The sequence below is a fragment of the Pezoporus occidentalis genome, unplaced genomic scaffold, assembly GCF_034315485.1.
Source record: "Pezoporus occidentalis ecotype Australia unplaced genomic scaffold, CSIRO_AGI_Poc_V1 ctg556, whole genome shotgun sequence".
Classification (NCBI taxonomy): domain Eukaryota; kingdom Metazoa; phylum Chordata; class Aves; order Psittaciformes; family Psittacidae; genus Pezoporus; species Pezoporus occidentalis.
Window position 1 is genome coordinate 14,675 of NW_026915895.1, and position 22,912 is coordinate 37,586.

A 22,912-nucleotide genomic window follows, 5' to 3' on the forward strand; every position below is an offset into this window, starting at 1 on the left:
AGACAAGGCAAGGCTCTTTCATGACAGGCAATGCAGGCCAGGTAAGGCAAGACAAGGCCAGCCCAAGCCAGGCAAGGGCAGGTAAGGCCAGGTGAGGCTAGGCAAGCAAGGCCAGTCCAGGACTGGCCAGTACATGCAAGGCCAGGTAAGGCCAGGTAAGGCAAGCCATGGAAAGGCCAGGCCAGGAAAGGCAAGGAAAAGCCAGGAAAGGGAAGGCAAGGCAAGGCAAGGCAAGGCAAGGCAGGCAAGTCAAGGGAAGGCAAGGCTAGGCAAGGCAAGGCAAGGCCAGTCCAGGACAGGCAATGCAAGGCCAGGTTAAGCCAGGGAAGGCCAGGGGAGGCAAGGCCAAGCCAGGCAAGGCCAGGCGACTCAAGGCCAGGGAACGCAAGGCCAGGCCAGGTCATGACAGGCCAGGCCAGGCAAGGTATTTCAAGTCAACGCAAATCAAGGTAAGGCAAGGCGAGGCAAGGCAAGGCGAGCAAAGCAAGGCAAGACAAGGCAAGGCAAGGCAAGGCAAGTCCCGGACAGGCAGTGCAAGTCCAGGACAGGCCAGACAAGGCCAGGCAAGGCAAGGCAATGCAAGGCAAGACAAGGCAAGGCCAGGCCATTCAAAGCCAGGCAAGGCAAGGCCACGAGAAGCAATGCCAGGCAAGGCAAGGCCAGGCAAAGGAAGGCAAGGCAATTCAAGGGCAGTCCAGGACAGGCAATGGTAGGCCAGGTAAGGCGAGGTAAGGCAATGCAAGGCAAGGCAAGGCCAGACATTGCAAGGCAAGGCAAGGACAGTCTAGGACAGGTAATGCAAGGCCAGGTAAGGCCTGGTAATTAAGGCAAGGCAAGGCCAGGCAAGGCAGGGCAATGCAAGGCAAGGCAATGCAAGGCCTCTCCAGGACAGGCAATGCTAGGCCAGGTAATGCACTACAAGGAAAGGCAAGGCCAGTCCAGGACAGGCAACGGAAGGCCAGGTAAGGCAAGGCAAGGAAACGCCCGGCCAGGGCAGGCCAGTCAAGGCAAATCAGTCCAAGGCAAGGCCTGTCCAGGACAGGAAATGCAAGGCCTGGTAAGGCCAGGTAAGCCAAGGCCAGGCCAGGCCATGAAGGCAGGGCCAGGCGAGGCCAGGCAAGGCAAGGCAAGGCAAGGTAAGGCAAGGCAAGGCAAGGGCAGGCCAGGCCAGGCAAGTCAAGGCCAGGCAAGGATTGACAAGGCAAGACTACACAAGGCAAGGCAAGTTTAGGCAAGTCCAGGACCAGCAACGGTAGGCTTGGAGAATCCAGGAAAGTCCAGGCCAGGCCAGTCCAGGTCATACAAAACCAGGGCAGGCCAGGCAAATCCAGGCAAGGCAAAGTAATACAAGGCAAGGCAAGTCAAGACAAGGCCAGACAAAGCAAGACAAGGCCAGGTGAGTCATGGCCAGGCAAGGAAAGGCCAGGCCATGCAAGGCCAGGCAAGGCAAGGCAAGGTAAGGCTAGGCAAGGCAAGGCCTGTCCAGGACAGGAAATGCAAGGCCTGGTAAGGCCAGGCAAGCCAAGGCCAGGCCAGGCCATGTAGGCAAGGCCAGGCAAGGCAAGACAAGGCAAGGCCTGGCCAGGCAAGGCACGGCAAGGCCAGGTCAGGCCAGGCCAGGCAATTCAGTGCAATGCAAATCAAGGGAAGGGAAGGCAAGACCGGGCCAGGCCAGGCCATGACAGGCAACGCAAGGCCAGGCAAGGGAATGCCAAACCAGGCCAGGCCTGCCAAGGCCAGGTAAGGCAATGCAAGGCAAGACAAGGTAAGGCAAGTCCACAACAGCCAATGGGAGGCCTGGTAATGCAAGGCAAGGCCAGGCCAGGTCATACAAAACCAGGGCACGCCAAGCAAGGCCAGCCAAGGCAAGGCAAGGGAAGGTAACGCAAGGCAACGCAAAGCAAGACCAGGCCAGGCAAGGCCAGTCAAGGCAAGGCAAGCGAAGACAAGGTAAGTCCAGGCAAGGCAAGGCAAGGGAAGGTAATGCAAGGCAATGCAAAGCAAGACTAGGCCAGGCAAGGCAAGGCAAGGGAAGGTAATGCAAGGCAATGCAAAGCAAGACTAGGCCAGGCAAGACAAGGCAAGCAAAGACAAGGTAAGGCCAGGCAAGGCAAGGCAAGGGAAGGTAATGCAAGGCCATGCAAAGCAAGACTAGGCCAGGCAAGACAAGGCAAGCGAAGACAAGGTAAGGCCAGTCCATGCAAGGCCAGGTAAGGCTAGGTAAGGCCAGGTCAGGTGTTGCAGAATGGCTCCAAGAGCAAGGCCATGGATCCTTAGAGGCCTTGTGCAAGCAAAGCAAAGTGTAGGCCTCACAGGTAACCGGAAATCAGAAGTGGGAAGAGAATGTAAAGGAAGCCATGTAGAACTAACCAATAACGTTGTGACTAGTAGGCGTGGGTAACACCACGCAGATATAAGGGATGTGCGCCACGAATAAAGTAGAAGCTTGTTTATCACCCATATTGGGTTGGCGTGTCTTGCTTCTCCTCACCGCTAACAGCCTTGCCTTGTCTAGCCTTGCCTCGCGTTGCCTTGCCTTGCTTTCGTTGCCTGTCCTGTCCTTCCCTAGCCTTACCTTGCCTTGCCTGGCATTGCCTTGCCTTGCCTGGCCTGGCCTAGCCTGGCCTGGTTTTATATGAACTGGGCAGGCCTGGTTGGTCTGGCCTTGCCTGGCCTTACCTGGCATTGCATTGACTGTCCTGGACTTGCCTTGTATTACCTTGCCTTGCCTTGCCTTAACTAGCCTTGCCTTGCCTTGCATTGACTTGCCTTGCCTTGCCTTGCCCAGCCTTATCTTGCCTTGTATGGCCTTGCCTTGCCTTGCCTGGCCTGGCCTTGCCTTCATGGCCTGGCCTGGCCTGGGCTTACCTTGCCTTACCTGGCCTTGCCTGGCCTTGCCTTAACCTGTATTGCCTTGCCTTGTTTTGCCTTGCTTTGCCTTGCCTTGCCTAGCCTTGCCTGGCCTGGCCTTGCCTGGCCTGGCCTTGCCTTGTCTGGCCTGGCCAGGCCTTGCCTTGCCTCATCTTGCCTGGCCTTGCCAAGCCTGGCCTGGCCTGGCCTTACCTGACCTTGCCTTAACCTGTATTGCCTTGCTGTGTTTTGCCTTGCTTTCCCCTGCCTTGCCTTGCCTAGCCTTGCCTGGCGTGGCCTTGCCTGGCCTGGTCTTGCCTTGTCTGGCCTGGCCAGGCCTTGCCTTGCCTTTCCTCATCTTGCCTGGCCTTGCCAAGCCTGGCCTGGGTTGGCCTGGCCTGGCCTTGCCTTGCCTTCCGTGTCCTTTCCTAGCCTTGCATTGCCTTGATTGGCCTGGCCTGGCCTGGCCTGGCCTTGACCTGCTTGGCCTTGCCTGGACTGGCCTTGCCTTGCCTAGACTTGCCTGGCCTTGCCTTGACTTGCCTGGCCTGGCCAGGCCTTGCCTTCATGGCCTGGCCTGGCCTTGCCGTCCCTTGCCTTGACTTGTCTTGCCTTGCCTGGCCTGGCCTTTCCTTCCCTTGCCTGACCTGGCCTTACATGGCCTTACCTTGTCTTACCTGACCTTTACCTGGCCTTGCATGGACTGGCCAGTCCTGGACTGGCCTTGCCTTGCCTAGACTTACCTTGCCGTGCCTGGCCTTGCCTTGCCTTGCCTGGCCTGGCCGTGCTGTGCCTTCATGGCCTGGCCTGGCCTGGCCTGGCCTTGCCTTGCATTGACTTGTCTTGCCTTGCCTTGCCTTACCTGCCCTTGTCTTGCCTTGCCTGGCCTTGCCTGGCCTTGCTTTGCCTTGCCTGACTTTACCTGGCCTTGCATTGCCTGTCCTGGACTGGCCTTGCCTTGCCTTGCTTTGCCTTGCTTTTCCTGGCCTTGCCTGGCCTGGTCTGGCCTGGTTTGTACTTGCCTTGCCTTGTACTGCCTTGCCTTGCCTGGACTTGCATCGCCCTGATTTTGTATGACCTGACCCAGCCTGGCTTTACCAGGCCTTCCATTGCCTGTCTTGGACTTGCTTTACCTTGTGTTGCCTTGCCTTGTCTAGCCTTGCCTTGTCTAGCCTTGCCTTGCCTCGCCTTGCCTTGCCTTGCCTTGCCTCGCCTCGCCTTACCTTGACTTGGTTGCCTAGCCTATCCTTCCCTATCCTTCCCTTGCCTTGACTAGCATTGCCTTGCCTAGCCTTGCTTGGCCTGGCCTGGCCTTGTCTTCATGGCCTGGCCTAGCCTGGACATGCCTTGCCTTGCCTGGCCTTGCCTTCCCCTGTAATTGCCTTGCCTTGCCTTTCCCTGCCTTGCCTGGCCTTGCCTGCCTGTCCAGGCCTGGCCTGGACTTGCCTTGCCTTGTGTTGCCTTGCTTCACCTTGTCTTGCCTTGATTGTCTGGCCTGTCCTTCCCTTGCCTTGCCTTGTGTTGGCTTGCCTAGCCTAGCCTTACCTTGCTTTGCCTTGCCTTGCCTGGCCTTGCCTGGCCTGCCCTAATTTTGTATGGCCTGGCGCGGCCTGGCCTTACCAGGCCTTCCATTGCCTGTCCTGGACTTGCTTTACCTTGTGTTGCCCTGCCTTGTCTAGCCTTGCCTTGCCTTGCCTCGCCTTGCCGTGCCTTGCCTTGGTTGCCTGGCCTGTCCTTCCCTAGCCTTACCTTGCCTGGCCTGGCATTGCCTTGCCTAGCCTTGCCTGGCCTGGCCTGGCCTTGCCTTCATGGTCTGGCCTAGCCTGGGCTTGCCTTGCCTTACCTGCCCTTGCCTTCCCCTGTATTGCCTTGCCTTGTTTTGCCTTGCCTTGCCTTGCCTGCCTGGCCAGGCCTGGCCTGGACTTGCCTTGCCTTGCCTGGCATTGCTTCTCCTGGCCATGCCTTGCCTTGTCTGGCCTGGCCTGGCCAAGCCTTGCTTTGGCTTCCCTTGTATTGCATTGCCTTGCCTGGCCTTGCCTGGCCTGGCCTGGTTGTATATGAACAGGGCAGGTCTGGTTGGTCTGGCCTTGCCTGGCCTTACCTGGCCTTGCATTCACTGTCCTGGACTTGCCTTCTATTACCTTGCCTTGCCTTGCCTTGCATTGACATGACTTGCCTTGCCTTGCCTTGACTTGCATTGACTTGACTTGCCTTGCCTTGCCTGGCCTTACCTTGCCTTGCATGGCCTTGACTTGCATTGCCTTGCTTTGCCTTGCCTTGCCCTGCTGCCCTTCTCTGGCCTTGTCTGACCTGGCCTTACCTGGTCAGCCCTGGCCTTACCTGGTCTTACCTGGCCTTGCATATACTGTCCAGCCCTGGACTGGCCTTGCCTTGCCTTGCCTTGCTGGCCTTTCCTTTCCTTGCCTGACGTGGCCTTACATGGCCTTTCCTGCCTTGCCTGGCCTTCCCTGATCTGGACTGGCCTTGCCTTGCCTAGCCTTACCTTGCCTTGCATGGCCTTGCCTTGCCTGGCCTGGCCTTGCCTTCATGGTTTGGCCTGGCCTGGGTTTACCTGGCCTTGCCTGGCCTGTCCTGGATTTGCACTGCCTGTCCAAGACTTGCCTTGCCTTGCTTTGCCGTGCCTTGCCTTGCCTTTCCTTGCCTGTCATTTCCCTGCCTTGCCTGGCCTTGCCTGGCCTTGACTTTACTGGCCTGGGCTGGCCTGGCCCGGCCTGGCCAGTAATGGAAAGGCCTTCTCTTGCCTAGCCTTTCCTTGCCTGGCCTGGCCTGGCCTTGCCTTGCCTGTCCTTCCCTTGCCTTGTCTGGCCAGGCCTTGCCTGGACTGGCCTGCCCTGGCCTTGCCTGTCCGGGCCTTGTCTGTACTGGCCTGGCCTGGTCTGGCCTGGCCTGACCTTGTCTTGCCTGGCAATCCCTGGCCTGCCCTTACATCTCCCTGCCTGGCCTGGCCTGGCCTGCCCTGAGATTGCCTGACCTGGCCTGGCCTTGTCTTTCCTGACCTTCTCTGGCCTGGCCTTTTTTTACCTGGCCTTTTCTTGCCTGGTCTGTCCTGGCCTTCCCTGCTCTTGTCTGGCCTTGCCTGGCCTGGCTTTTCCTGGCATGTCATAGCCTGGCCTTTCCTTACCTGGCCTTGCATTGCCTGGCATGCCTTGGCATGGCCTGGCCTTGCATTCCTTTCCCTTCCCTTGCATTGCTCTGAATTGGATTGCCTGGCCTGGACTCACCTGGCCTGGACTCACCTCTCCTGGAATTACCTGGAATTACCTGGCATTGCATTGCCTGTCTTGGTCTTGCCTTTCATTGCCTTGTCTTGCCTTGCCTGGCCTTGCCATGACTTGCCTTGCCTTGCCAGGCCTGGCCTGGCTTTCCTAGCCTTGCATTGCCTTACCTTCCCTTGCCTTGACTTGCACTGACTTGCCTTGCCTGGCCTGGCATGGCCTGGCTTTGCCTTGTCTTGCCTTGCTTTGCCTGGCCTTGCATTGCATGGCCTTGCCTAGCATTGATTGGCCTGGCCTTGCCTGGACTTCCCTAACCTATCCTTTCCTCTCCTTGCCTTGCCTTGTCTTACCTTGCCTTGCCTAGCCTTCCCTTGCATTGCCTTGCCTTGCATTGCCTTGCCTTGCCTTGCCTGGCCTTGGCTTGACTTGCCTGGCCTGACCTTGCCTGGCCTGGACTTGCCTTGCCTTGCCTTGATTGTCCTTGCCTGGCCTTGCCTTGACTTGCCTTGCCTGGCCTGGCCTTCATTTGCCTTGCCTTTCCTTGCCTTGCCTTGATTGTCCTTGCCTGGCCTGGCCTTGACTTGCCAGGCCTGGCCTTCATTTGCCTTACCTTTCCTTGCCTTGCCTGGCCTGGCCTTGACTTGCCAGGCCTGGCCTTCATTTGCCTTACCTTTCCTTGCCTTGCCTTTATTGGCCTGGCCTGGCCTGGCCTAGCCTGGCCTTGCCTTGCCTTGCCTTGCCTTGCCTGGCCTTGCCTTGCCTGGCCTTGCATCTCCTGGCCTGGCCTGGCCTGGCCTTGCCTTGCATTGTCTTGCCTTGCATGTCCTGGTCTGGATTTGCCTTGCATGGCTTGGCCTGGCCTTGCCTTGCCTAGCCACGCCTTGCCTTGCATTGCACTGACTTGCACTGCCTGTCCTTGCCTTCTCTGGCCTAGCCTGGCCTGGCATGGCCTGGCCTTGCTTGGCCTTGCTTTGCCTTGCTTTGCCTTGCCTTGTCTTGCCTTGTCTTTAATGGCCTTGACTGGCTTTGCCTGGCCTGCCCTTACCAAGCCTTCCCTTGCCTGTCCTGGCCTTATATTACTTGGCATTGCATTGCCTGGCCTGGCCTGGCCTTGCCTTCATGGCCTGGCCTGGCCTTCCCTTTCCTTGCCTTGTCTTGCCTTTCCTTGCCTGGCCTTTCCTTGCCTTGCCTTACCCGGCCTTACCAGGCCTTGCATTGTCTGTCCTGGATGTGTATTGCCTTGCATTAACTTACCTGGCCTTACCTGGCCTAGCATTGCCTGTCGTGGACTTGCCTTGCCTTGCATTGCCTTGCCTTGCCTAGCCTTGCCTTGCTTTGAATTGCCTTGCCTGGCCTGGCCTTGCCTTGACCTGCTTGGCCTTGCCTGGACTGGCCTTGCCTGGCCTTCTGTTGCCTTGACTTGCCTTGCCTTGCTTTTCCCTGCCTAGCCTTTCCTTGCATGGCCTAGCCTGGACTGGCCTTGACCTGGCTGGCCTTGATTGGCCTGAGCTTGCCTGCCCTTGCCTGGCCTTGGCTGGCCAGGCCTTGCCTTACTTGGCCTTACCTGTCCTGGGCTTGCCTTACCTGGCCTTACCTGGCCTGAACTGCAACTACTGTATGGGCCTTGCCTTGCCTTACCTTGCCTTACATAGCCTTTACCTGGCCTTGCATGGACTGGCCAGTCCTGGACTGGCTTTGCCTTGCCTTGCCCAGACTTTCCTTGCCATGCCTGGCCTTAACTTGCCTTGCCTGGCCTGGCCGGGCCTTGCCTTCGTGGCCTGGTCTGGCCTGGTCTGGCCTTGCCTTGCATTGACTTGTCTTGCCTTGCCTTGCCTTGCCTGGCTTTTTTCTTGCCTTGCCCTACCTGGCCTTATCTGGCCTTGTGTTGCCTGTCCTGGACTGGCCTTGCCTTGCATTGCCTTACCTGGCCCTACCTGGCCTAGCAGTCGCTGTCCTGGAGTGGCTTTGCATTGCCTTGCCTTGCCTTGCATTGCCTTGCCTTGCCTTGCCTTACTTACCAGGCCTTACCTGGCCTTGCATTACCTGTCCTAGACAGTCCTTGCCTTGCCTTCCCTTGCCTAGCCTTGCCATGCTTTGCCTTGCCTTACATTGCCTTACCAGGCCTTAACTGGCCTTCCATTACCTGTCCTAGACTGTCCTTGCCTTGCCTTGCCTCTCCTTGCCTTGCCTTGCCTTGCCTGGCCTTGCCACTCCTGGCCTGGCCTGGCCTTGCCTTGCCTGGCATGGCCTCTCCTGGCCTTGCCTTACCTGGCCTTGCCTGGCCTGTCCTGGATTTGCACTGCCTGTCCTGGCCTTGCCTTGCCTGGCCTTGCCTTGCCTGGCCAGTCGTTGACAGGCCTTCCCTTGCCTAGCCTTGCCTTGCCTGGCCAGGCCTTGCCTTGCCTTGCGTGGCCAGGCCTTGCCTTGCCTTTATGGCCTGGCCTGGCCTTGGCTTAGCTGGCCTTACATGATCTTTCATTGCCTGTCTTGGACTGGCCTTGTCTTGCCTTGCCTTGCCTTTCCTGGCCTTGCCTGGCCTGCCCTCCTTTTGTATGACCTGGCCTGGCCTGGGCTTTCCTGGGCTGGCCTTGTCTTGCCTTACCAGGCCTTCCATTGCCTGTCCTGGACATGCCTTACCTTGCCTTTCCTCGCCTTGTGTACCCTTGCCTTGCCTTGCCTTGCCTTGCCTGGCCTTGCCTGGCCTGGCCTTACCTTGTCTTTGCTTGCCTTGCCTTGACTGGCCTTGCCTCACCTGGCCTTACCTTGTCTTTGCTTGCCTTGCCTTTACTGGCCTTGTTAGAGAGGGTGAAGTTTTTACAATAAAATAATCATATAAAATAGTAAAGTGATTATATTTGAGAAATTTATAAATCAATAGTGAGGCTTTGTATATTAGGAGACGTTGTAACTTTGCCGTTTTGTATCATAGTTACTCTGTAACTACATGATACAATGGTAGTCTTGGTAGCAAGAGCTAACATAACTGCGTATGGTGAGGGGAGTATAGGTGTATGTATTGTAAAACTCTACCCAAGCAGAACCTAAGTTTAAGATAGCCAAAAAACGGCATACCAGAAGCATCCTGGTGAAGATAAGAGAATGCTAACGTCCGGAAGACAATTGGGACCTGGCCAAGTAAAGGAAAGGTGAAAAGGACAATCTGAGGAAGACTTCTTACTTCATCTGAGGAAGACTCCTTACTTCATCAGGGCGACCACCAGAGGGGTCGGCACAAGCGCAGAAGAGGCTGATGTCGTAATAGATTGATGTAGCAGTCTTTGATGCATATGTATTGGTCAATGATGTAATCTGTGTTGAATATGTATTAGTTACGAAATTTTTAGTGTATAAATTGCGAACGCGATGTGACGGGAATCGGAACCAGATTTGGGTGCGTACCCCTGGTTCCCGGCGCCTCAGTAAAGCACCTCATATAACCATCCCGGTGGTTATGTGTTTGTCTCGACTCTAACAGCCTTGCCTGGCCTAGTCATGATTTGCATTGCCTTACATTACCTTCCCTTGCCTTGCCTTACTTCCCTTGCCTTGCCTTGCTTTGCCTTGAGTTGCCTCGGCTGGCCTTGCCTGGCGTGCCCTGGTTTTGCATGACCGGGCCTGGCCTGGCCTAGTCTGGCCTGGCCTTTCCTGGCCTGGCCTTGCCTTGCATTACCAGGCCTTCCATTGCCTGTCGTGGACTTGCCTTACCTAGTCTTGCCTATCATTGCCTTACCTGGCCTTGGCAGGCCTGGCCTGGTTTTCCTTGCCTTGCCTGGCCTTGCATTGCCTGTCATGGCCTGGGCTGGCCCGGCCTTGCCTTCCCTTCCCTTGACTTTCATTGCACTGAATTGCCTTGCCTGGCGTGCCCAGGCCTGGCCTTACCGTGCCTTGCCTGGCCAGGCCTTGCCTTGCCTGGCCTGCCCTGGCCTGGCCTTGCTGTGCCTTGCCTTGCCATGCCTTGTCTTGCCTGGCCTTGCATCTCCTATCCTGGCCTGGCCTGGCCTCGCCTTGCATTGTCTTGTCTTGCTTGTCCTGGTCTGGATTTGCCTTGCATGGCTTGGCCTGGCCTTGCCTTGCCTAGCCACGCCCTGCCTTGCCTTGCACTGACTTGCCCTGCCTGTCCTTGCCTTCTCTGACCTAGCCTGGCCTGGCATGGCCTGGCAATGCTTGGCCTTGCTTTGCCTTGCTTTGCCTTGCTTTGCCTTGTCTTGCCTTGTCTTTAATGGCCTTGACTGGCCTTGCCTGGCCTGGCCTTACCAAGCCTTCCCTTGCCTGTCGTGGCCTTATATTACCTGGCATTGCGTCGCCTGGTTTGGCCTGGCCTAAGTTTGCCTTGCCTTGCCTAGCTTTGCCTTGCCTTGCCTTGCCTAGCCTTGCCTTGCCTTGCCTTGCCTAGCCTTACCTTACCATGCCTTGCCTAGCCTTACCTTGCCTTGCCTTGCCTCGCCTGGCCTTGCCTGGCCTGGCCTTGCCCTGGCTGGCCTTGATTGGCCTGACCTTGCCTGCCCTTGCCTGGACGGGGCTCGGCCGGCCTTTCTTACCTGGCCTTACCTGTCCTGCATTTCTACTACTGTATGGGCCATGCCTTGTCTTACCTTGCCTTACCTTGCCTTACCTGGCCTTGCAGGGACTGGCCAGTTCTGGACTGGCCTTGCCTTGCCTAGCCTTACGCTGCGTTGCCTGGGCTTGCACTGCCTTGCCTTGCTTTGCCTTGCCTTGCCCTGCTGGCTTTCCCTGGATTTGCCTGACCTGGCCTTACCTGGCCTTGCCTAGGCTTACCTGGCCTTGCATGGACTGCCCAGTCCCGGACTTGCCTTGCCTTGCCTACACTTACCTTGCCTTGCCTTGCCTGGCCTGGTCGGGCCTTGCCTTCATGGCCTGGCCTGGCCTTGCCTTCATGGACTTGCCATGACTTGCCTGGCCTGGCCTTGCCATGCCTGACATTGCCTTGCCTTGCCTTGCCTTCCCTTGTGTTTCCTTGCCTGGCCTTACCTGGCCTTGCATTGCCTATCTTGGACTTGCCTTGCTTTCCCGTTCCTTGCCTAGCCTTTCCTTGACTTGTCTTGACTTTCCTTGACTTGAATTGCCTTGCTTGGCCTGGCCTGTCATGACCTGGCCTGGCCTTGCCTTCCCAGGCCTTGACTAACCTGGCCTGACCTTGCCTGGCCTGGCCTTCCCTGGCTTTACCAGGCTTTACCAGGGCTTGCATTGCCTGTCCTGGACTGGCCATGCCTTGCCTTGCCTTGCCTAGCCTTGCCTTCCCTTGACTTGCCTTATCTTGCCTGGCCTTGCCAGGCCTGGCCTGGCCTGGCCTGACCTTGCATGGCCTCTCCTGGCCTTGCTTTGCCTTGTTTTAACTTGCCTTGCCTGGCCTTAGCTGGCCTTGCATTGCCTGTCCTGGACTGGCATTGCCTTGCCTTGCCTTGCTTTGCCTTGCTGTGCCTTGCCTCGTCTTGCCTTGCCTTCCCTGGCATTGCCTTGCCTTTCCTTCCCTGACATTGCCTTGCCTTGCCTTGCCTTTCCTTGCCTTGCCTGGCATTGCCTTGCATAGCCTTACCTGGCATGGCATTGCGTTTCCTGGAGTGGTCTTCCCTTGCCTTGCCTTGCCTTGTCTTGCATTGCCTTGCCTTGCCCGGCCTGGTCTGCACTTGCCTTGCATGCCTTGGCCTAGCCTGGCCTTGCCTTGCCTTGCCTTGCCTGGCTTGACTTGGCCTGGCCGTGCCTTGCCTTGCTTTGTATTGCCTTGCCTTGCCTGCCCTTGACTGGCCTGGCCTCGCCTGGCCTGGACTGGACTTAGCTGGCCTTGCATTGCCCTTCGTGGACTTGCTATGCCTTGCATTGTCTTGCCTTACCTAGCCTTGCCTTGCTTTGAATTCCCTTGCCTGGCCTGGCCTGTCATGGCCTGGCCTGGCCTGGCCTTGCCTTCCTTGTCCTTTTCTGGCCTTGCATTGCCATGATTGGCCTATCCTGGCCTTTCCTGGCCTGGCCTGGCCTGGCCTGGCCTTGACCTGCTTGGCCTTGCCTGAACTGGCCTTGCCTGGCCGTGTTTGGTATAGCCTGACCAAGACTGTCGTGGCCTGGCCTTGCCTTTCCTTGCCTAGCCTTGCCTTGCATGGCCTAACCTGGCCTGGCCTTGCCCTGGCTGGCCTTGATTGGGCTGACCTTACCTGCCCTTGCTTGGCCTTTCCTGTCCTGGCCTTGCGTTACCTGCCCTTACCTGTCCTGCACTGCTACTACTGTATGGGCCTTGCCTTGCCTTACCTTGCCTTACCTGGCCTTCACCGGGCCTTGCATGGACTGGCCAGTCCTGGACTAGCCTTGCCTTGCTTGGCCTTGCCTTGCCTGACCTGGCCTGGCCTTCCCTTCATGGGCCTTGCCTTGTCTTGCCTTGTCTTGCCTTGTCTTGCATCTCCTGGCCTGGTCTCGCCTGTCTTGCCTGGCCTTGCCTTGCCTTGCCTTCCCTTGCCTTGCCTTGCTGTCCTGGTTTAAACGCAGACAGACAGCTTGTTCACTCACTTCCCCCCAGGGGACTTGAGGATATCAGCACCACTCACTGGGAGTGAGTTAACAAGACCTGACTGGGTTTAAACCAGGATATCACGGAAGCACACAATGGTTTGGATTCGGAGGGACCTTAAAGCTCATCCAGCTCCAACCCCTGCCACTGGCAAAGACAACTTCCACTACAGCAGCTTGCTCCAAGCTCCATTCAACCTGGCCTTGAGCACTGCAAGCCATGGGGCAGCCACAGCTTCTCTGGGCACCCTGTGTCACTGCCCCACCACCCTCACAGGGAGCAACTTCTAAGATCTCATCTCAGTCTCCCCTCTCTGTCATGTTAAAATCGTTCCCCCTTGTCCCATCCCCACAGGCCCTTGCTCTCCCCACAAGAAATGAGGGCAGATCCCAGGATCATCCCTCGGAAGCCGCAGCGCTCCGCTGCCGGCTCAGCCAGCCCAACTCACACACCGAGTCCAAAGCAGCCACTCTGGGGAAGTCTCTTGAGGTGTTCTGGCAACTCCTACAGCACCCCAAGATCGCCATCGCCACCCACCTCCTTCCACGCTCCTGTGTCCACAGGCGGCACCGGCTCCGAGACACCAAGACGGGAACCACCAGAGGAGCTGCTCTTGCCTCCTCCACCGGTAGCTTGTGTTCCGTGGGGCAGCTGTCGTCTCCCGGTGCCTCCTCTGAAGGGTTCCGTGGGGTTCTGTGACCTCACACACCTGAACATGGGGAGTTCCAGAATCAGCCACCCCTGTGGTCTCCATGTCCCCAAGGTCATTGTGATGCATGAGCTCTGACTGGGTCCATGGGGTGCTCTGGAGGTGCTGCAGGCATTCTCTGGGATTCTCTAGGGGTATCCCCAGGATGCCCTGGGGGTGCACAGAGACACAGGGCCGTGGAGCAAGCTGCTCTAGTGGAAGGTGTCCCTGCCCGTGCCTTTGGGGGTTGGAGCTGGGTGAGCTTTAAGGTCCCTTCCAGCCCACTCTGGGATTCCATGATTCTCTGCTGTGCCAATGTCGGTCCCTCTCCACTCCTCGGAGGTGGCCGTGACGCCCTGTTCCATGGCCCACGTTGAGCTGTGACCCCTCGCATGCTCCACCTCCGGACCAAAGGCACTGAGGAAGAGCAGCCCGTGAGGGACCTCCCCGAGCCGGCTGGGCAGAGGCTGGTCCCCCTGCAGCGACTCCTGGAGCACTCCTGGGTGCCCAGCGGCCATGGGCACGATGCTGCCGCCATCCCAAAGCCCCAGTGATCTGTGGGGTGGTCTCTGGTGGCTGTAGCCCCTGTTTGAGGCCTCCATTTGTCCCCTGCAGAGCTTGGGCACATTCCCATGAACCTCCAAATCCCCCTAAACCTCCAGTTCCCTTCTGAACCCCAAATCCCTTCCATTTACTGCCATGGGCCAACAGGGGCACTGAAGAGTCAGGGTACCCTGGGTCAAATGTAACCCCTGGTTTTGGGACACTGGCTGTTCCCCAAATGCCTGCACCACCCCAGGGAGCTTTGGGGATCTCCCCCAATGCCGAAATCCCCTTTGAACCCCCAAACTCTTCCCCTCAACACATCTCCATGCTGGGGGAATGTTGCTCACCCAAAAGCGACCGAGGGGGCCCTGGGACCCAGGTACATGGGAGATCTCCCAATATAATGTGCCTCCTACAGCACATTTTGGGGATCCCCCCCTGAACCTCAAAATGTTCCTTGAACCCTCAAATTGCTCTGAACACCCAAATTCCTCCCGCTTGTGTCAATGGGGCTCCCTAGGGCATCCAATGAGATTCGGCTGCCCTGGGATTGATGGACACCCCAGTCTCGGTAGACAGGGAGTCCCCCAAATAAATGAGCCACCCCAAAGAGTTTTGTGGACCAGCCTGAATCCCAAAATCCTCCCTGCATCCCCCCAAATCCCCCCAAACCCAAAGCCCACAGCTCCAAAGCCGCCCCGGCTCAGCACAGTGGCACAGACTTGCTAAAAAAGGGGTGTTCCGAAAAGTGGTGTTCCCCCAGCACCTGCCCTGGGGATCCATCAAGATGCTCTGGAACCCCGAACACACTGGGGGGACCCCAACATTGCTTTCGGTTCAGTAGTGAATTAGGTGGGCCACAGGGGGTGGATCCCCAAAAGGGTCACCCCAATAAAGGGGCAAACCAAAACCACACTGCACCCCAAAGGGCCCTGGAAGCACCCAAAGCAATCGTGCTGCCCCTAAATCCTAGGGTAACCCCAAATCTCCCTGAAGCAGCACAAAAGCAGGCAGGACCCCCAAGTGGGGTCCTGGGGCAGCACAAAAGTCACCCACACCCTTCCATCCCCCCGCCCCCCCCCCGATGAACCCAGGAACCCAAAAACCTGGAGGGGCCCCACCAAACACCCGCCCCCAACTGGGGTACCCCAGAAAAGCTGCTCCCCCCCTCCAATGCCACCCAGGCCCAAATTGCTCCTCGTTGCCCCCCAACCACACCCCATGGGGCAGCCCAGCTCCCCCGTCTTTGGTATCAGGGAGTTGGGGGGGCCAGCCCCAGAGTGGGGGTTGCCTAATTTGGGATGTCCCACCAAAAGACCAAGGAGGTGTGGTGGGGGATGGAGGGTAGGAAGCTCTGCAGAGGGATCTGGACAGGCTGGATCCATGGGCTGTGGCCAATGTGTTGAGGGTCAAGAAGGCAAAGTGCCGGGTCCTGCGCTTGGGCCACAACAACCCCCTGCAACGCTCCAGGTTTGGGGAAGAGGGGCTGAAAACTGCTCATGGGAAAAGAGCTGGGGGTGCTGATTGATGGAGCTGAACATGAGCAGCTTGTGCCCAGGCAGCCAGGAAGCTCCCAGCATCCTGGCCTGGATCAGCACCAGTGCGGCAGCAGGGCCGGGGCAGTGGTGGTGCCCCTGCACTGAGCACTGCTGAGGCCGCACCTCGAATCCTGGGTTCACCTCTGGGCCCCTCACTACAAGAGAGACATTGAGGTGCTGGAGAGGGGCCAGAGAAGGGCAATGGAGCTGGTGAAGGGCCTGGAGCACAGATGTGATGGGGAATGGCTGAGGAACCTGAGGGGGACCTGATCGCTGCCTACAACTGCCTGAGAGGAGGATGGAGCCAGGAGGGGCTGGGCTCTGCTCCCAAGGAACAAGGGATGGGACAAGAGGAAATGGCCTCAAGCTGCACCAGGGCAGGTTTAGATGGAGCTGAGGAAGAATTTCTCCGGGAAGCTAGGGACCAGGTTAGGAAAGCTGAGACCCAGTTAGAATTCAGATAGGCTCGGGATGTTAAGGATAACAGGAAGGGATTCTTCAGGTATGTAGCAAATAAAAAACAGACTAGGGAGAACATAGCCCCCTTCCGGAAGCTCTCGGGAGAACTGGCTACACAGGATTTGGAGAAGGCTGAGGTTCTGAATGACTTCTTTGCCTCGGTCTTCACTGGCAAAGGCTCTGACCACACCACACAAGTCTTGGAAGGCAGATGCAGGGACTGTGAGAATGAAGACCTTGGGCCCACTGTAGGAGAGGAGCTGGCTCGAGACCATCTTAAAAACCTGAACATGCACAAGTCCATGGGGCCTAATGAAATCCATGCACAGGTCCTGAAGGAGCGGGCGAATGAAGTTGCGAAGCTGCTGGCCTTCATATTTGAAAAAACATGGCAGTCAGGTGAAGCTCCTGACGACTGGAAAAAGGGAAATATAACCCCCATTTTCTGGGTTTAAACCACGACAAAGGGGAAAATGGATGACCTGGGGAATGACAGAGCAGTCAGTCTCACCTCTGTGCCTGGCAAAATCTTGGAGCAGTTCTCCTGGCAGGCATGCTAAGGCGCATGAAAATCAACAAGGTGCTTGGTGACAGCCAGCAGGGCTTCACTGAGGGGAAATCCTGCCTGACCAATTTGGTGGCCTTCTATGATGGGGCTACAGAACTGATGGACAGGGGCAGAGCAGTTGATGGCATCTACCTGGACTTGTGCAAAGCGTTTGACACCGTCCCACACGACATCCTTGTCTCTAAATTGGAGAGACATCAATTTGATGGATGGAGCACTCGGTGGATAAAGAACTGGCTGGATGGCCACACACAGAGAGTTGTGGTCAATGGCTCAGTGTCCGGCTGGAGACCAGTAACGAGTGGGGTCCCTCAGGGATCGGGGGATCGGGGTTGGGACCGGTCTTGTTCAAGGGCCTGCGGCCGTTACAGGGGGCGGAGTCAGCTGAGGGGGGCGGAGGGGTTACTCTCCCACCCTGTGCTCTGATTGGCTCCACGGCGCAGTGCGCGGGGCCAGGCGCTGATTGGCTGCCGTGGAAGTGGGCGGGGCGACAGGAACAGGGCACGCGTAGGCTGGGGTGGGGGGAAAGGAGGGAGATGGGGGGCGATGGGACCCCTATGGACCCCTATAGAACCCTATGGGGCAGGGACAGGTTCACACCCACTGCTGACTCCCACCATGGCTTTATATGGGGGCAATGGCGGTAATGGGGCAATGGGAGCAATTTGGGGTAACGGGGGCAATGGGGGTAAAAGGGGGGTCTCAGGGTCTCGAGCTCTGCCCCCTGCATCCTGGTACTGGAGCTGCTGCTGCTTCCCCCTCCAAGGGACTCGTGAAGAGAACCCCCCTCCATGGTCAGACCCTGCAGGAACCCATAGAGACCCCATAGAGAGACCCGTAGAGACCAAACAGAGAGACCCATAGAGACCATATAGATCCACAGCCCACAGAGACTCATACAGACCACATAGAGACTCATAGAGACCCATAGAGATCCATAGACACCGCAGAGATCCTGAAAGCGACCCAAAGTGAACCATAGAGATGCCCCATAGAGACCCCATAGAGACCCCATAGAGCCTCCATAGAGACCCCATAGAGACCCCATAGACTACAGGGACTACAACCCTGATCATGCAATGTGGCACCCATAGAGCCCCTTTACGGGGGCGCCCAGCCGGGACTACTACTCCCATCATGCAGCGCGGCACCCATTGAGCCCTGCTATGGCGGCGCCCAGTTATGACTACAACACCCATCATACCCTGCAGCTCCCATAGAACACCATTATACAGAAGCCAGGCGGTACTACGACTCCCATCATGCCGCGCGGCACGCATAGAGCACCACGAGGGTGTCGCCCAGCCTGGACTACAACTCCCATGATGCAGTGCGACACCCCTACAGCACCACTAAGGCGGCGCCCGGCTTGGACTACAACTCCCGTCGTGCCGCGCAGCGCTCCCAGCGCGCCAATTTCGGCCATCATGGCGGAGCTGGAGCTCCCCTCCGATCCCGAGCTGCGCAGGTTGGAGCCCGCGGGACCCCCCAGTGGGGGCTTTTGGGGGCCTGGGGGGGTTGGGGTGCTCCTGACCCCCTCTCTTTGTCTCCCCCCCACCTCCAGGCTGTGCACGGGGCCCTGTGCCCCCATCCGGGAGTACATCATGGGCCACGTGCTGCACCCGCGGTGAGGGGGGCACCCCAACATCTGGGGGGGAGGAACTGCAACATCTGGCGGGACCCCAAACCTCGGATCGGTCCCTAAAATACATGGCGGGGGGGGGGGGGGGTGTTCCTATAGGAATGTGAAGAAGACCAAAGGGAACCTGCTGTGGTATCCGCTGCACCCAAAAAAGGGGGGGGACCCAAAGCTGCCCCCTCTCGGGACCCCGAAGCTCCTTGGAGAGCCTCCAAAACCCCTCCAAAATTGCATTGGGATCCCAAGACCCACCCCAGCACCCCCCAATTCCCCCTGTGACCCCCCCAACCTCTTTTCTCCTCCCAAATCCATGCACAGGAGCCCCAAATTCCTTTAGGACAACTCCAAATCCCATTGGGATCCCCAGGAACCCCCAATTCCCTCCCATGACACCCCCACCGACCCCCCCCAACTCCTCCTTTAACCCGCGTTTCCTCCTTAACTCGGGGCTCAGGTACCGGCACCTCGAGGAGATTCAGGTTTGGGGGGAAGAAGGGTTTTTGGGGGGCTGTATGGGGTTTTGAGGGGTCCCAGAGGGATGGGGGGGGGCAAGATTTGGGGGGGGGTGCAAATTTGAGGGGTGGTGGAGGGAGAAAAAAATGGGGCTTAAGGATTGGGGGGGTGGTGTCCTCAGGTGACCTTTGGTGTCTCTCCCCAGCGAGGGGCGGGGTCAAGCACGCCTTATATGGAAGTGCATGAGGCCTTGGAGCAGCTGAGGGCGGAGCTTAAAGTGATGGGCGGGGCCGTGGGCGAGGCCGGGGCAGTGGTGCTGGAGCTGGGTGAGTTGATTGGGGGGTGGGATGGGGGGTAAAGAGGCGGGGCTACCGGTCACCTGACCTGAGGCTCTGCCCCCTTTGTTTCCTTGTAGAAGAGGCACTGGGGGCGGAGCTTAACGGCCAGGGGGCGGAGCGTCGCCGGGGGGCGGAGCTTCCCGCTCTGGGGGCGGAGGCGGCGCAGGAGGGGCTGCGGCTGCGGAGGGAGCGGGCCCAGATAAGCTCCGCCCACCCGTAAGCGAGGAGGGGGCGGGGCTTCCCCATGGGTATCCCAATGGGGGTGGGGGGCAGCATTCCCATGATGCTCTGCGCTTGCAGGTAGCCGGGGCCAAAGGTGGGACTAACGGCAGGGCTCTCAGGGGCTTGGGAGGCCCTGATCCAGCAGGTCCAGGAGCTACGGGGCAGCTCCATGGACTCCCCAGAAGCTGCCCTGGGGCCACTGAGGAGGCAGCTGCAGGAGGGGAAGCAGCGGCTGGTGGGTGCCAACAGGGGAATGTGGGGATTTGGGGGGGGTCCTGATGGGCTTGGGGGGGGTCTGGGGGGTGGAATTTGATGGTTATGGGGAGGGGTTGGGGTCCCTAAAGGGTCCCAGCACCACTTTTTGTGAGGGATTCGGGATATCTGGGGGTCCTGGAGGGGGATTTTGGGTCTATAGGGGATGATATGGAGGAGTTTGGGGCTTTAGGGGGGATTTTGGGGATTCAGCATTGCTGGGAGGGGGACCTGGGGGTTCTGGATTGGTTTGGGGTGAAGGGAGAGGTTTTGGGGAGAAATATGGGGCGATATTTAAGGTGTTTGGGGGTCTTGGGGGGTATTTGGGTCCCTCCCATGGCTTTGGGGTCCCTCGTTTCCTTGTGTCCCCCCTCCATCCCTTCCAGTCCCGCCGCTGGATCCAGCTCCGGGCTCTGGCCCCATCCAATGAGAAGCTCCGGGCGCAGCTGTGCCCCCTGCAGGCCCAGGTGAGCAAAGAGGGGGAGGAAAGTGGGGCGGGGCTTAATGGTGAGTGGGCGAGGCCTCAGAGCTTTGGCCACGCCCCTTTCAGGCCCGAGGAGCTGTGCGGCTCCCCCCAGGGCTGCAGGGGGAAGGGCAGCGGCTGCAGGAAGCGCTGAGCATGCTGGGAAAGGAGAGGGTGCCCCTCCCCCCAAGGTGAGTGAATTGGGCGGGGGAGGGTGGTGGGGGAGGGGGGGGAAGGGCTGTGCTGACCCCTCCATTCTCCCTCTAGCCCCGCCCACAGCCCACTGCAGCCAATCAGACGTGCCCTAGGAATGGCAGAGAGTGAGGTGGGGGAGGGGCCATAAAGGGGGAGGGGAATTGGAAGGAGGGGCCATAGAGGCGGAGGGGAATTGGAAGGAGGGGCCATAGAGGGGGCAGGGGTCATAAAGGGGGGGAGGGCCATAAAGTGGCAAGGGCAATGAAAGGAGGGGACATAAAAGGGGGAAGGGCAATGGAAGGAGGGGACATAAAGGGGGGAGGAGCAATGGAAGAAGGGGACATATAGGTGGGAGGGGCAATGGGGCCGTTGCTCAGGGGTGTTTGTGCCTCAGCCCCCACAAGGAGCGCTGTTGCGGGCGGCAGAGCTGCGGGGGGAGCTGGAACAGCTGCAGGGGGCGAGGTCAGCGCAAGGGGCGTGGTCAGCGCAAGGGGCGTGACCCGAGAAACCCCGCCCACCCTGCGGTGAAGTGAGGGGGACAAGCTGGGGGGTGAGGGTGTGGCCTGTGCTGACCCCGCCCCTTTGTAGCCCCCGTGGAGGGCGTGGCCAGGGCGAGGTCCCTTCAACCCAAACCACTCTGTGATTCCATGGTTAATATTTTACTGCTGAAGCATCTTGCTGATAAATCACGTCTCAAGAAACGAGCTTTTAAACCCAACAAATGACAGGTACTTTATAGCGCTGCCTTTGAGGGAAGTTCTGCCGTGTTATAGAAAGCAATGAAATCCTGCCTAAAAATTCAGCAGAGTGAAAGGAAGTAGAAGATGGAAACAGCTTGGACCATGTTGTGTTACTGGTCATTAGAAAACACCTTCCTGAACAGCCTCCCTGAAAGCATGAGCCAGAGTTTTGTTCAAGATGAGTGGGGAAGGTAATAACCTCTGTCCCTAAATGGTCTACTCTCCTACTTCCTTTTCAAGTGCTTACGAGGAACTCTTTTGCCCTTGAACCTCTGAGTCTCTTGGTTCGTGTTGTTTTGGTTTTTTGGTTGGTTGGATGGTTTTTCTCTTTCTTTTTTCTTCTGGGGCTCCTTTATTTCTGAAATTTTGCTCAGATCCACAAGAAATCTGTGGTTTCCTTCGTCATGGCCACAGTTGGTGTTAATTTGTGTTAATTTGCAAGCCGGTGGAGGATGGGTTTGAAAGGGAGCAGGTGGCTCCCTCTTCCTGCCTGGACTCCTCCTCTTCCAAGAGCTGCTGGAGCCCTTGGGTGTGGGATGGTCAGATGTGAGCTGGCTGGGTGGGCTCCACATCTGGGAGACTGAGGAGGTGCCACCTTCCCTATAGCTGAGTCCTGTGTCAGACTGGCTGGGAAGCAGTGGAAGGAGCAACTGGGGAGGCAGGAGACACACACCTCTCTGTGTACTGCCCTGCAATTCCCACTTGCTAGAGGTTTGGTTCCCCCTGGAGATCGCTGTCTGAAATTGCGTGTGGCTCCTGGTGCTCTAGAGAACGTGGGCTGGCCCATCTTGTGCAAAGCCACCGAGGTGCAAAGCAAAATGAGTATCTTTGGTTTGAAACCGGACTGTTTTTCTTACTCCAGGTACCTTCATCACCACCAATTCAGTTGCAGTCTCAGTGAGTGAAAAGGGAGGTGGTTTGGCCCTTGCCACGGAGCTTTGAAGCTCGAGAGATTTGCACGTGTTGGATCATCTGTGTAAAAGTAAGGAACTTCTTCCTTCTGTCCAATCTCAACTTCCCCTGTTTAAGTTTTAAGCCGTTACCCCTTGTCCTGTCACTCCAGTCCCTAGTGAAGAGTCCCCCTCCAGCATCCTTGGAGGCCCCCTAGAGACTGGAGGCCCCCTTGTAGACTGGAAAGACAGCTCAATCTAGACTTGTTTCCAGGGAATGAAATGGCTTTATTAACCTTTGTCTTTCTAAACTGCAGGCATGAGTAATAGTGATGGTAATACCCTAATTTTCTGTTGCTGGGCTGGGAAGCAATCAAATGGGCATGTTCTCTGGACACAGTTTTGAGGTTACTGTTCTTGGTTTCCCAAAGGAAAATGTAATGATGCTGAGAGTCACATTTGCAATAGAAAGAAAAAGTGTGTGTGTGTGTGTGTGTGTGTGTGTGTGTGTGAGAGAGAGAGAGAGACAGAGAGCAAGACTGAGATGGGGTTTACAGGAGACAATACATGGTCAAGAAGTTTGTTTCCTTCTGTGTGCATTTGCCAGAGGAGAAGCCTCACAAGTTGGTTTTGGGGTGGTTTGGGGGTCGTTTGGTGGTGTTTTGTGGCTGATTTTGCTGGTTTTGTCCTGTTTTGGGTCTGTTTTGAGGCTCTGACCCTGTATCCCATAAGAGAAGCAGGACAAGGTGGTTTTGGGGTTGGCTTGGGCTGTTTTAGGGGTGGTTTTGGGTGTTTTGGTGTGTTTTTTTCCTCTTTTTGGCCTGTTTTGTGTCTGTTTTGGGGCTCTGAGCCTGTATCCCACAGAAGCAGGACAAGGTGTTTTTTTGGTGGTTTTAGGGTGGTTTGGGGTTGTTTTGGGGGTGGTTTTAAATAGGTTTTGGTTGTTTTTGTCCTTTTTTGAGCCTGTTTTGGGGTTCAGAACTTGTGTCCCAGAGGAGAAACAGGACAAGGTGGTTTTGGTGTGGTTTTGGGGTGGTTTAGTCCAGTTTTGGGGCTCTGACATGTGTGCCATAGGAGAAGCAGGACAAGGTGGCCTTGGGGTGGTTTTGGCCCATTTTGGGGGTTGTTTGGGGTGTTTTGGCCTGCTTTTCTCCTGTTTTTGTCCTGTTTTGGGGCTCTGACCCTGTATCCCATTGGAGAAGCAAGACAAGGTGGTTTTGGGGTGGTTTGGGGGTGTTTGGGGGTTTGCTTTGGGTGTTTTGGCCCGTTTTTGGCCTGTTTTGGGTCTGTTTTGGGCCTCTTACCCTGTATGCCCTAGAAG

At 57.5% G+C, this 22,912-nt stretch overlaps 1 long non-coding RNA gene across 1 annotated transcript; it reads left to right on the forward strand.

The window, feature by feature from the left end:
- Positions 1–18,155: 18,155 nt before the first annotated feature.
- On the forward strand, positions 18,156–18,824 carry LOC134173826 (uncharacterized). Its single transcript, XR_009968409.1, has 3 exons — positions 18,156–18,173; positions 18,493–18,517; positions 18,673–18,824. It is a non-coding gene; the product is annotated as an uncharacterized LOC134173826 (long non-coding RNA).
- The last annotated feature ends 4,088 nt before the right edge of the window (positions 18,825–22,912 follow it).